The sequence below is a fragment of the Vipera ursinii genome (genome assembly GCF_947247035.1).
Source record: "Vipera ursinii genome assembly, chromosome: 7".
NCBI lineage: Eukaryota > Metazoa > Chordata > Lepidosauria > Squamata > Viperidae > Vipera > Vipera ursinii.
Genome location: NC_139521.1, coordinates 53,009,003 through 53,022,885, shown reverse-complemented (window position 1 = coordinate 53,022,885; position 13,883 = coordinate 53,009,003). Strand labels below are relative to the sequence as shown.

Sequence of the window (13,883 nt, the reverse complement as noted above, 5' to 3'; positions counted from 1 at the left end):
TTCTTACATATTGGTATAATTATAGCCAAGCCCCAGTCCTTTGGTATAATGGCTGAATGATTTATTGTTGTGAGAAGTGAAGCTACCACTGGAATCCACCATTCCAAATTATTTTTTATTACTCCTACATAATAAAATTTGAGCCTGAGACCTTATTTGGTTTAAACTGTTTAGTTATATTTTTGATCTCTGAACATGTGACTACAGGCCAGTGGGGGAGATCGCATCCAACTTGCAAGTCTGCCAATGAATTCTCTGCTTGCCCATACAGGGTAAAAAATGGGGCTACCATCCTCCAAAAAATGGCAGAATTATTTTGCACTGGCAGCTGCAATCCAAAATTGCCAGGATATCTACATAGCATTCTTTTTTAATGGATTAATTATACTAGGGTTTTTTCAATATCACTAGATTAGTAATTGAACAAAAGCCAGGATTCCCTTTGTATAATTTAAAGAAATATTTAGAGAGATTCAAACTTCACACTATTCATGACTGAACCAAATATGATGTGTTCTTCAATCATGCCTAATTATAACAGATTGGGAATCAGTTAACAAAGATTGAAACAGTTTGATTAAGTTATTTAAATTAGCCAGTAAAATGTTATCTAACAATATGCCACTTTATGACTTAGTAAAGAGTTTTGGCTAGTTCCCTTCTAACAAGGTTGATTATTATTGTTGCTTGCTGAGATGTCTATTTAGCACAGGGCAAAGGTCACCGGCCACTGTTATCAATAACCTATCAAAGTTTTTCAGGTGCTGGGTGATAGGGAAGTGGTAACTTTCAGACCTACAAACAACTACAAAGCTAGGTAGATAGGGAATTAAACTTTGGAAGATCCCAACATAGTCTAACAAAGAAGGATTTTTACTGGCCCAGTGGGTAAATTCAGCTGGGTAATCATCTCTGAAAACCTCATTTAGTATTACCATGTTTAAACAAGGCAAAATCCTCTATAGTCAGTGAATATATTCTTAGGCTAGCAGCATAAAATAGGAGATGTTATTACAGAAGATAGAGGCTGGTGATGAAATTTAGCAAAAAGTGTTTTATTGTTTGCTTTAGTTCTTGCATTAAAATTGCCAGCCAGTATTAAGTATGATACAGGGAGTGCAGTCATTATATCTCTCTATTTCATCTATGATCATAATCTCAGAAATGGAACATGTACATTAATCAAGAGGAACTGGCTTCTATCAAACTGCAGGAGAATTGCCAGTGCACACTGCTAAGCTAGGTATTTGAGCCTGTAATGAGGCAGATGTTAGAATGCCTAAGCCCTCACAAAGCCTCCCATGTCCTGCATGAGGCAAAGCTTACAATGTGTCTCAAACAGTGGTGGGATTCAGCCAGTTCGTACCACTTCGGCAGAACCACTTGCTAATTTTTTGTTGCACAGGCCCACAATGGACTTCTGGAAGTGGCATCCACACAGAGAACCGATTGTTCACATATTTGAATCCCACCACTGGTCTTAAACCCTTCTAGCAGTTCACCCACATCCCATGTTCCCTGGAAAAAAAACCCCTACATCATAGCTAGCTATATTTGACAGAAAAAATGGGCTTCTACTCCTAGAATTCCATCCAGGAAATAAAAGACATGGAAGTAATATTGGTTGAATGGCCTTCAGTTTGGCTGAGCAAAGATATTGCTTAGCCAAAGGCATTTCTTGAGAAACACTGGAACAGGGAAAATATCCCACAGCTCTGCGCTGCCAACTGCTGTACCGGAACAGCCTATATCAGATATCTCTTTAATGGGGCTGAGATTGGATACCGCGAGTGGTGATTTGTGGGGTTACATTTGCAACTCTCAGCAGCATGTTTGGATTTTCAATGATGCAAGTTAATTGTCTTATTTGATTGCCTGCCTTTGACTGATGTTAGAGACAAATTCATATTAATCCTGCTTTTGCAGCCTTCTGCATACAGCATAGAGAGCAAATCAATTAGTGGGGTACCTGTCTTATGCACTATGGTTAAAGTCTGTATTACATCCTTTGACTTCTTTAGTAAGTCCTCCTGAACACAGCCTGGCAAAGTTCCAAAGGTGTGTTATATACTGGGTTCTGTGCTTGATTGAAGAGATGAGGCAAGTGAGTTCAGCAAGAATCATTCTTTATTTGCTTACAGGAACTGAACTGAGAAACAGGACTGCAAATGCAGCTATTTATACCCTGGCCCCTAGGTTGTGGCCAATAGGTTTAAAGCAACCTATTGCTGCCCTAGAAGCAGCCAATGGCGGCGCTGGAGACAGGCTGTCTGAGGAGCTGGGAGCCGTTAGCCAGCTTCCCTGCTTAAGCAACCTTCCAGCAGTTAAGCCCATGTGATATTCTTTAGTAAGACAAAGTCCAATATATTACACCCCTCCCCCCTAGAATGTACAAACATTATAGTAACAAAGGGAATGATTACAGCAATTACAGTGTTTACAGACATACAAAAGTAGTATCTAAAAGTACACATTGTTCCGTATTTTGCTAATACAGAGGCTCTCCTGGCTAGCAGCAATTCAATGACACATGCTACATTATAGCTCAGTTATTTTGGAACAAAATCCTGTAAATACACAGGAGGCTTGCAAACCCTCGTGGAATGCCTGGGAGAGCCAGGCATTCCCCGGTCTACCAGCTTGCCCACCAGGCTGGGTAGACCAGGGTCCATGAGTTCAAACGAGTCTGCCTGACTTGGAATTCTCTGGCTGGCCATTCCAGGTCGGCCCATCCCAGAGTCTAATTCTTCCGCAGTTAGCACAGTGGCTGTAGTGTTCTGGTTGACTATCTCCATCAGGGGCCCCATGTTGCACTCCTGGGCTTTGCCCCTCTATGACCACCTCCCCATTGCTCTGACTGCTTGGGACCTCAGAGCATGTGGATTGTTCAGTCTGGCTGCCAGTTTGAGGTCCGTGGATGGGACCTGGGACGAAGTCCTTGTTTTGTGGCTGTTCTGGAAAATGCTTCCTAAGCTGATCGATATGGTGATGAATGACTCACCCGCCCTCTAGGCCCACTTCATATGAGAGAGGGACTGATGTTTTGGTGATTTTCCCTGGGACCCACAAGTTCCCATGCCCATAGTTCCAGGCCCACACCCTGTCACCCACTTGCAACCCCCTCAGTGGTCTTTGGCAAGAGGTTTCTGCTGCCATCCGGTCTGGGTGCAACCTGTCCAGTTTCGTGATTAGTCGCCTCCCCCAGCGCAGCTCTGCTGGGCTTTTTCCCATTACCATGCATGGTGTGGAATGTTGGCAGAGCAAAAGGTCGGCCAGTCTGTGGTGCCAGTCCCCAGTCACTATGCACTTCAATGATTCTTGCGTGGTGCACACCATTCGTTCGGCTTGCCCATTACTAGATGGATGAAATGGAGCCTATGTTGCATGCTTAATGAGGTTTGGCCTCAGGAAAGCCTGAAATTTTGCCACAGTGAATTGGGCCCCATTATCAGACACTATGACGTCCGGTAGCCCGTGTGTTGCAAAGAGTTTCCTAAGCACCTGGATGGTCCTAGCAGTAGTCATATTTGTGATTGGTATAACTTCCAGCCATTTAGAGTGGCTGTCGATCACTATAAGAAATAGCTGTCCCTGAAAGGGCCCAGCAAAGTCTATATGAATCCTCGACCAGGGATGTGTGTGTCTCCTCCCATCTATGGACAGAAGCGTGTGGCATTTCAGGCCTAGACTGCTGACACGTGTAACACCCGTGTACGTGAGCTTCAATGGCTTTATCTAATCCAGGCCACTATAAATAGCTTCGTGGCAAAGCTTTCATGCAAACAATACCCGGATGACCTTCATGAAGCGATTGCAATACCTTGTCCCTTAATGAGGTGGGAACAATGACCCTGTTCCCCCATAGCATACAACCCTTATCAGCTGAGAGCTCGTGTCTCCATGTGAAGTAGCTCTGGAACTCAGGTCCAGGGCTTTTTTCTAGCCACCCCATGTGGACCCAAGATAGCACTCTGCTTAGAGTCTTGTCTGCCGCCGTTTCTGCAGCTATGTCCCCCACATGGAGGGGAAACTCCAGCAAGTCCTGAATGGACAAAACATGGGCCGCAGGGGCCAGATCTGGCTCGATTTGAGACAGTGGAAGCCTGCTCAGGCCATCTGCATGGCCCATATCCTTGCTGGGTTGGTGAATTAGCTTAAAACTGTAAGCCAATAAAAAATGGACCATCTTAACATTCTAGAGGATAAGATGTGGGGTGTCTGTCTGTAGTGAATAACCCCAATAGTGGTTTATGGTCTGAAGACTGTGAAGTCCCTGCCATACAAGTAGTTGTGGAATTTTTTTACTCCAGCTACTATGGCCAATGCCTCCTTATCAATTTGTGCATAATTACGCTCTGCGGAGGACAGTGTCCTGGAATAGAAAGCAATCAGGACTTGAGTCCCATCGCTCTCCAAGTGACTTAGGACAGCCCCCACCCTGTATGGGGATGCGTCACATGCAAGGCACACACGATTCCTTAAAATGAGTGATTGTCGAACTGACGGACAGTAGACCCTTCAATGCTTGAAAGCTGCTTTTGTGAACATTAGTCCACTTCCACGCAGTATTTTTATCCAAGAGCCAGTGTAACAGCTCTGCCACTGCGGCGTTGTTAGGAAGGAACGCATGGTAAAAATTTAGGAGGCCTAGGAATGCCTGAAGCTTTCCCTTCGTTTTGGGGCTGGGTGCCGTCTGGATGGCTTTCACCTTAGACTCAGCAGGGTGGATGCCATTGGCATTGATATGGAAACCGAAGAACTCAGTTGAAGGGGCTCCAATACTACACTTATTCTTCTTAAGCTTACGGCCTGCTTCCCGAAGCCTTTGAAGGATGGCTCCGAGCCTCCTTGCCAGCACCTCAGTGGACTCACCGGTGATGAGCACATCATTGAAATAGGGGCAAACCCCCAGAATGCCCTTGAGCGTTCGCTCCATGATGCCTTGAAAAATGCCAGGGGCTACGCTAACCCCAAATTGCAGGCGTTTTACTTTAAACGCCCCCCTGTGGGTTACAATTCTCTGTGCCGTGGCTGTGGCCTCATCCACAGGAAGCTGTTGGTAGGCCTGAGCCAGATCTAATTTTGCAAAAATTATATCACCTTGCAAGGACGCCAGGATGTGGCTTACTACTGGTACAGGGTACACATGCTATTTGAGTGCATGATTAATTGTGCATTTGTAATCAGCACAGATTGTGACCTCCATGTTGGCTTTTAGTGGTGTGACAATTGCAGTCTCCCATTCACTTCCATCTACGGGCTGAAGTACCCCCTGTTCTACGAGTTTATCTAACTCAGCGTCTATCTTGTGTTTAAGAGCAAATGGCACTCTACGAGATTTAATCCTGACCAGCACTACAGTAGGATCTAGTTTAAATGTTATTGGCGGGCCCATGTATGTCCCCAGACCTGAGTCAAACACATGTGTGAATTCCTCGCATACTGTCGCTAGACTAACGACTTGCGTCCGGTTGATTCCGGTTACTTGGATGCCTAGTGCATCAAACCAGTCGAGCCTGGTCAGGCTTGTTCGCTGACCCCCTACTATGACAACGTCCAGGAGCCCAGAAAACCCCTTAAATTTGACGACCAGTGTGGCCTCACCCTTGACTGTGACTCTGGCATTCTGGAAGTCGGTCAGTATAATGTCAGATGGCCTAAGCTTGGCCCATCTCTTGCTGCGATTGCAGACGAAATTAAATGTCCCAAGTGATATAATGGAGACGGCTGAGCCCGTGTCCAGCTCCATCTTGCAAGGGACCCCTTGCAGCTCCACCTGAAGTCTAAACTTCGGCTTAATAAGGTGGCGAGCTCCTGTGCGGCAAATGCTTCTGCGGCTGGAGCAAAACCCTACGCTATACTGCCTCGGGGTCCCGGTACCTCTCCTAATTGGAATGTCCGACTGGCGATTCAATTGCCGGTCCCTCTGGCGACCTCTGCAGATGGACGCGATGTGGCCGGTCTTCCTGCAGGCCTGCCACATGGCTGTCCGGAACCTACAGTCCATGCATTGGTGGTGGCCACCACACCCTGGGCAGCTAAGGAAGGGATCTGCCCTGTAAGTTGCCCCTTGTTGCTTGTCGTTGTGACGCTGTTGGTCATTGTGCCTTCGTACCTTGTTAACTTCTGTGTTGTCTTTGGGGTCTTCCGCGTGTTTGGCATCCTCGTGGTGGACGTCTTCCTCGTGCTGTGCTGTTTTGGCAGGCCGCATGGCTCGTATGGCCCTGCCGGCGGCTTCATCCACCATGTTCTCTTTCAGTGCGTCTGGGAATGACAGGGTCTCTTTGGCGAAGAGTTTTTGCTGTAACTCTCGATTCTGAAGGCTGCAGACGAGCCAGTCCTGTAGCTTCTCCTCTATGTCAGAGAACTGGCACAGGCGTGCGGCCTGCCTCAATGCCGTGATGAATTCAGACGTTGTTTCACGTTGCTGCTGAACCCTCTGTTCGCATGCGTGGCGCTAAGTGATTACCAACAGCTTGGGCTGGAAATGGTTGCCAAGCCGTTTCTTCAAATCCATGAATGTTACAGACTCCAATGGCATCGGCGCGAAGAAGTTCTCTGCGATGTCAAACATGGCTGGGCCGCAAACACAAAGGAGTGTAGCAGCCTTAAGGCCATCCTCGGTGACTTGATTGGTGCGGAGATAGTTCGCAACCCTGGATAGATATGAAGACCATCTTTCCGGATGAGCTATATCAAATTCTTCCAGCTTTCCAACCTTCACCATTTCTGTAGGTCTTCGCAGCTGGGGCTCGACATCTTCTTATCCTGCTCCTCCGTATGCCCAGGGACTGGTCCTCTGGTGCATGGTCGCTAGCGTGGCTGTGCTAGACCAACTGTAGGGGGGGGAAATTGCTTTTCCCACCAGGCATGTTCTGGCCTCTCCCCTAGTGACTCTCAGCTCTGTTGGAGGAGCAGGATCCCACCCTTGTCGCCAGTGTTATATACTGGGTTCTGTGCTTGATTGAAGAGACCAGGCGAGTGAGTTCAGCAAGAATCATTCTTTATTTGCTTACAGGAACTGAACTGAGAAACAGTGCTGCAAATGCAGCTATTTATACCGTGGCCCCTAGGTGGTGGCCAATAGGTTTAAAGCAACCTATTGCCCTAGAAGCAGCCAATGGTGGCGCTGGAGACGGGTTGTCTGAGGAACTGGGAGCTGTTAGCCAGCTTCCCTGTTTAAGCAACCTTCCAGCAATTAACCCCACGTGATATTCTTTAGTAAGACAAAGCCCAATACATTACAGGTGTCAATTACTGTATTTCTGTTTTCAGTAGTTGAGTCATAATCCATTCCCTCGGCTTCAAATTGCTTATCTAAAGAAACTCCCAAGGATAGGGCTGCTTTGCTAACTTTGCAGCTGGAGGGATTAGCATCCACTCCTTATTTCTCAGTTAAAGTGCTGGTAGCACCTTGATGTAATGACTCGATAAGTAGGGAGATCTGTGTCTTACAAAATACACAACTTTGGAAATATCAAGAAAATAGTCAGCATGAGCTTCATTTTGAAAAGCATACTTGCAATTATAACCTGATTGAAAGTCAGCAGAATTACAGCCCATCTTGCTAGGCAACCACTCCACCGAATGTAAGTCAATTTTATAGTAATGACATTGAAGTAGCTAACTTAGAGAATAATAAATTGATTTCTTTGAACACTACTCTCTACTGTTGAGTCTATTGAAAGTGATTTTTAAGTAAATCTAATTTCATATATTTCAATGACTTCATAATCTTTTTTAATGTCATTGTGTCAATATATTTCTATGTTCTAGAAAATCTCTTTCAGCATGTTCCATAAAATTAATAATTTGCTGTTTAATTACAAAAGTCACTAATATAAAAACATAAAACTGTTGACTAATAGATTCTGATTTCAGATATAAGTGGTGTTGCTTCTGTTGTTTCAAACAGGCTATATAATATGCCAAAAACCTAATAGCTTTCTCTTTTGATTCCCAATATTTCTGGTTAATACAGTTCAAAGAATATTTTAATGGTTCTGAATAATTTAAATGACATTGTTGGTTAATCCCTGATATAATTTATCTGTGGAATCCTTGCATATAACAAAAGTAAATGCTGAAATATCTGCTGCAGCTGTATAAAATTGGAGTCTCTAAATTGCTTTTTTCTGAAGCAAAGGAACTTATGGATCCCTTAGTAAAAGCTTTAACTGCATTATATAAAATTAAAAGTGTTGGTAAAACCTCCACTGATTTCTAAAAAAGAACAGATTTCAATCTTATTGCTGAAAAAGAGATGCTAATAGTAATATTAAAATATCATTTTGAATTAGCTGGTTTATCTATTAATATTCTAAATTAGAATAACAGCTGCATGATTTGACATTGAAATAGCATGTGTAGAAGAATCAATAACTATTCACAAAAACAGAATTAAAAAAAACCAATCTATTCAAAATTTTGATAGAGATGTGAAAAATAACTATATTCTCTATATTGTGGTTTTTTAAAAACCAAATAACTATTAATTTGAATTCTAAAATATGTTTTGTAAAGCCTTCTAGTTTTGAGAAACTATGAGTTTTTTTGTGGGGGGAATTCTGCTAAGACTCTTGAAGTTGACTGAAATTGCCAGGAGATAACTGAATAAGCTATAAATATTTCTGGAGAATTCCTAATAGGACCTTAATAAATGATAAGGGTTAAGAGTAGTTATATTACCTATGAAAAAATAAAACATCCTTCACTGTCACAATCTTCATGATTCATATCAATTTTAAGATTGCTATTAAGCAAATTTCCTAAATATTGAACATCCACTAATATAAATTTGTCTATTTTAAGTCCTAGCCCTTGAAAAGAAATATTTAGTAAGAGGCATGCTTTTAATAGCATAATAGTGTCAGATTGTAAGTTTTCTAAGTTTATTTGTCCTCCATGAAGAAGTGATTAGAGTCCAATTCTGGCATTTGTGTGGGAGAAAATTGCTATAAAGCTTCCTCTTTACATTTTTAATTATATTTATAGACAGCTTATCAAGCTGAGAAAAGGGCATTTTTATTTATAGCCTGAATGGAGAGATTGAGGGAATATTTACCAGATTTGCAGATGATTGGGCAAGATAGCTAACAAGCTAGAACTTAGAAATAACATTCAAAAATGTTAGAATAATTATCAAAAGTTAAAAAAAGAAAAAAAATTAAGTTTAGATAAGTGCAAAGTATTTCACTTGGAAAACAAGAACACACTATGGGGATATTTGGGTTGGTATTTTTGAAAATAAATTTGGAATAAGTAGTTTATTTAGTGACTTCAAGTCAGTACTAACTCTGGGAAACTGCCTGGACAAGTGCCTTCAATTTATTTGACAAGATTTTTTTTGTGAAGTGGTTGCCATTCCCTGTTTCCTAGGGTTGAAAAAGAGTGACTGGCTCAAGGTCTCCCAGCTGTCTTCATTCCCTCAGACAGGAATAGAATTTGGACTTAATACCCGGTTGATCCAGGAGGAGCCAAGATGGTGGACAGGCAGCAAAGGCTGTAAAGAGCTCCTCCAGAAGTAAAAGCTTTATTTTATTTTATTTTACTTTATTTTATTTTTATTTTTATTTTTTTAACCTCTATTAACATTGTATTTTTAACTTACCCCTTTTTAATCTATTTTAACCTTTTTAAACTTTTTAAAACTTTTTTAAACCTCTTTAATCTATTTTAACTTTTTAAAACTTTTTAAACCTATTTTTAACCTAGTTTTAAGGCAATGAACTGAACCTGGGATTTTCAAGGAAAATCTTTTCAAAGAATCTTGGAAGGAGCCAGTAGGCCAAAGCAGCAAAGACAATATTACAGAACAGCTCCTTATCTATTTTTATTTCATTGTTTCCTGAGGGTAATAATGGCCTCTCCCAAGGGAAAGAAAAGAAAGACGGCAGTGTTCACCAAATAGTAAGGAAGTTAGAAACAACCCACAAAAACAACAGAAAATTGATGGATTCTGTCAGCCTATACCATCTACAGTAAGTCGTGCATCCTCCCCCTTTCTCCTGCCGGACAGATGTGAGACTTTGGCATTGTTTGGAGATTCTTCCCTGGAGTGGGATCTGCAGGTGCAGGCCGAAGAGAGCCAGTTAAGAAGTCAGTTAAGAGGCTCGCTAATCCCTCCGTGTAATTGGATGTCAAATGACTCAGCAGTTTTAAGTGAGTCAGTTCCAAGCCAGGATAAGGATAAGGGATTAGAGTTGGAGTTTGACAATCAAAATGGATCAGCTTTAGGGCTTGAAAACCAGCTAAGTGATAGCATAAAGGATTTCATCAGCCGGCACAGCGTGTTCACTTCTCAGACAGTTTGGGCCATTTTTGACCAGTTTGCAGAGGTGTGTTTAAAGTTGGACTCTGTGATCAATCTTATTGCTGTGGTACAGACAGAAAAGCTGCAGGTAATTTCAGCTGGTTGCCAGACAGAACGACCTGGTCAGACACCATCAATGGTGCGAACGAGGGAAGGAGTAAGCAGACCACATATTGGCTGTAATGGCGGAGGAAAAGATGGTGAGCTGGATGGGCCTGAAATCCCACGGCACAGGTGTGTGGGGGAAAAAAGGCGATTGTTGAAGGAGCAGATTGTATTGAACATATATAATTCTGAGATAAATGCGGGTAGATGGACTTCAAAAAGACAGATAGTGACCTCTTTGTCACAGCTTACTCGGAGTGACAAGGGGGCAATAGATCTGGTAGCATATGAATATCTTCCACAATGCGATAATTATTCCAGAATCCTTCTTAAATTCAAACAACAGCTCTTTCCAAGTCTGCTCACATGAATGAGAGGATTCCTGGCTTTTTACCAAATTTTACCAACCCAAGTTTTTTCTAGTAGTGAAGTCAGCCCATTGGTCCAGAGAGCCCCTAGGGAGAGTGGTGCAGTGCATGGGTCAGCTGACTTGAAAAGTAAACGAAATGGGGAAAGTAAGTTAACTGAAACAGGGAGGAGATCTAGCATTACAAAGGAAATGTTGGCTGAGGCTTTGGTTCCAGCAACTGTGAAACTTCCTTCAATTGGCTTAACGCAAGATGAGATATTTGATTCTGCCTGCTTAGAAACTTTTTCTTTACTTTCATTAATGGAGCAGCAAGAAGTACTTAAAAAACTAAAAGAGACAAGGAATCTGTTGAAGCAGACCATTTCCTCTGCCACCCCTTTGGTGCCGATAGTTCTGATGCAGTTCTGGAGAGTCAGCAGTTTACAAGCTCAGGAAACCGGACATCTGCGTCTATACAGCAGAAAGCGCCAGACAGCTGACCTGACACTGCAAAGTGCTATGGGACGAACACCGGAGATGGAAGGTATCCAGGAAGGAATCTCCCAGTCCTCCTCAGTGGCACAAATGATACTAGGAAACAACGTAATCACGGAGCCTCAAGTAAAATCATTTATTGTGGAGGCACAGATTAATAGAACTTATGGATCTGCAAGTCTAAAAGTAACAGGCAGAGAAATGGTGCCTAAACAGACTTTTATGGAGAGCAGGCAATTAAATGGGTGTGTGAGTGTAAATGGGGAAGGACGGGTGGAAGAGATTATTCAAGAAGCCTGACTAGGAAATAGCAAGCACTCACTTTCTTCAAGAGTACACTTCCTCTCTTGGAATGTGGCAGGATGGAGAGGGAGTTGGTGCACAGATGATTGTATTAAATTTTTAAACAGGTATCATGTAATTGCCTTGCAGGAGACCTGGGTTAGTGGTGATGAGGCTCCAATTGAGCTTCCTGGGTTTAATATTTGGCAGTTGTCAGCAAAGAGGGTAGCCATAAAGGGAAGAGCTTCAGGAGGGTTGTGTATTTTTGGTTAAAGCCGAATTAGTTTGGAAGGGAAACGAGATATGCTTGTGTGCCGGCCCTTTATTTTTTCAAGCAATTCATTTGGCATATGGAGGGAAGTCAATGGTATTTATAAATGTGTATGTCAATCCAGCAATGGGTGATCTGTGGGAGGCACTAGAAGTAAAGATATTAGATATACGTAAAAAAATTATAAAAACACCTTTAATTTTGGCAGGAGATTTTAATGCCCGTGTGGGTCCTTCGTTGGAGCCTTTTGTTGAAAATGGTACAATTCCAGATGGTTATTTACATAACCAACAATCATGGGTCTCCCAAGATAGGAAAAAGAACAAAGATGGGGAAATTTCTAACAATGGTATATAATTATAACCTTCAAATTGTAGGCCAGTATTCAGAGGTTAGAAGGTACCCCATAACCTTTTTTGGTCCCAAGGCATGTAGTTCTATTGATTACTTCTGTGTTTCTCACAGTTTAGTATCAGGGGCCACTTCGGTCTTGACGTTACCAAGGCCAGAAAGCGACCATCTTCCGATTGAGATGTCCCTGGCACTCCCTTCTGACTTAAGAAAAAGGAACCAAATAATTCAACAAATAGGCTTCAACTTGGAAATAGCTCAGGAGAGGAGGCTAACATGGAAGAGGGTTGATGGGAAAGCAGTGACAGAATTTATGAATTCACCACGTATAGAAGCTCTAGTGCATATATGTTCAAATAGTATGGGTGAGCAAGAGCTTATAGTATATCTTGCGGAAATATGTCAGAAATTGAAGTATTTTTTATGACTACTAAGTCAACGGGCCAGTCTGATTCTAGTTACTCATCATGGTTTGATAATGAATGCAAGGAAGGGGAAAAAACAGCTTAGGAAATCACTTAAGAGATACTTAATGTGCCCAAAGATGGAATTACAGAAGAAGTATATTACCATGAGGCAGAAATATAAGCAGCTACTGAAGAGGAAAAAGGCCTCTTATATTGTTGACTTATGGGCTGGCTTAGAACAGGCAGCAAAGCTGGCCTCACCCACACTTTTCTGGTTGGGGGGGTCTCAAAAATTATTAAAGACAGAAAACCAATAAGTGACCCAAATATTACTGCAGAAAGTTGGGAGAGGCATCTGGCCATTCCAGCAGTAGCAGAGAGCTCTGATGAAGTGATATCCTCTCTGAGCTTGATACAGGGATTTGAAGCCTTACCCCAGTGGGCAGAAGTGTCAATCACAGAGGTGAGGCAGTTAATTTCTTCCCTGAAGACAAATAAAGCTCCAGGACAGGATGTGCTCTTGGCATCGCTATTTAAAGAAAACATAGCCTGGTGGGCGCCTGTCCTGGCGGGTCTCTTTACTTTTATTAATAGAACAAGGCAAATTCCTGCCAGTTGGCGTACATCAATAATTGTTCCATTACATAAAAAGGCTCTAGAGATAATCCAGATAATTTCCAGTTAATTAGTCTAATTGACATTTCAGCACAAAATTATGCTAAGTATTTGTTGCATAAATTAGAAGACTGGATAAAGAGAAATAACATTCTAGTTGAAGAACAGTCTGGTTTCAGGAGCGGAAGATCTACAATGGACAATTGTTTTGTGTTGGAGCATCTAATAACAAAGTTTAAGTTTTGGAAAAAACCACTGTACTTGGCATTTATAGACCTGAAGGCAGCCTTTGATACAATTGATAGATCAATTTTATGGGATAAATTAGAGGTCATGGGAATAGAAAAGAAACTGCTATACTTAATTAGATTGTTATACATGGAAACCCAGGTAAGAGTTCGAGTGAACAAAACAGGATCGGTAACAAATGCAATTCCAATTAAGAAGGGCATAAGATAAGGTTGTATTTTAGCCCCAACACTTTTTAATTTATATTTAAAAGATTTTCCAAAATGTCTGGAAGACTTATCACTTCATGGGCCCAGTATAGGAACAAGACAGGTAAATTGCCTGTTATATGCCGATGATATAATTTTGCTGTCGGCCTCACAGGTGGGGCTACAAAGGTCACTAGGGAGGTTGGCAGCATATTGTATAAAAATTGTTTGATAATTAATGTAGAAAAATCAAAGGTAA

The 13,883-nt window shown here is 42.2% G+C and overlaps 1 long non-coding RNA gene across 1 annotated transcript; it reads right to left on the bottom strand.

The window, feature by feature from the left end:
• Positions 1-9,531: 9,531 nt before the first annotated feature.
• Positions 9,532-10,156, bottom strand: LOC310643281. The gene is made up of 2 exons (XR_014493044.1): positions 9,700-10,156; positions 9,532-9,650 (listed from the first exon to the last, which is right to left on the bottom strand). It is a non-coding gene; the product is annotated as an uncharacterized lncRNA (long non-coding RNA).
• Between the last annotated feature and the right edge of the window lie 3,727 nt (positions 10,157-13,883).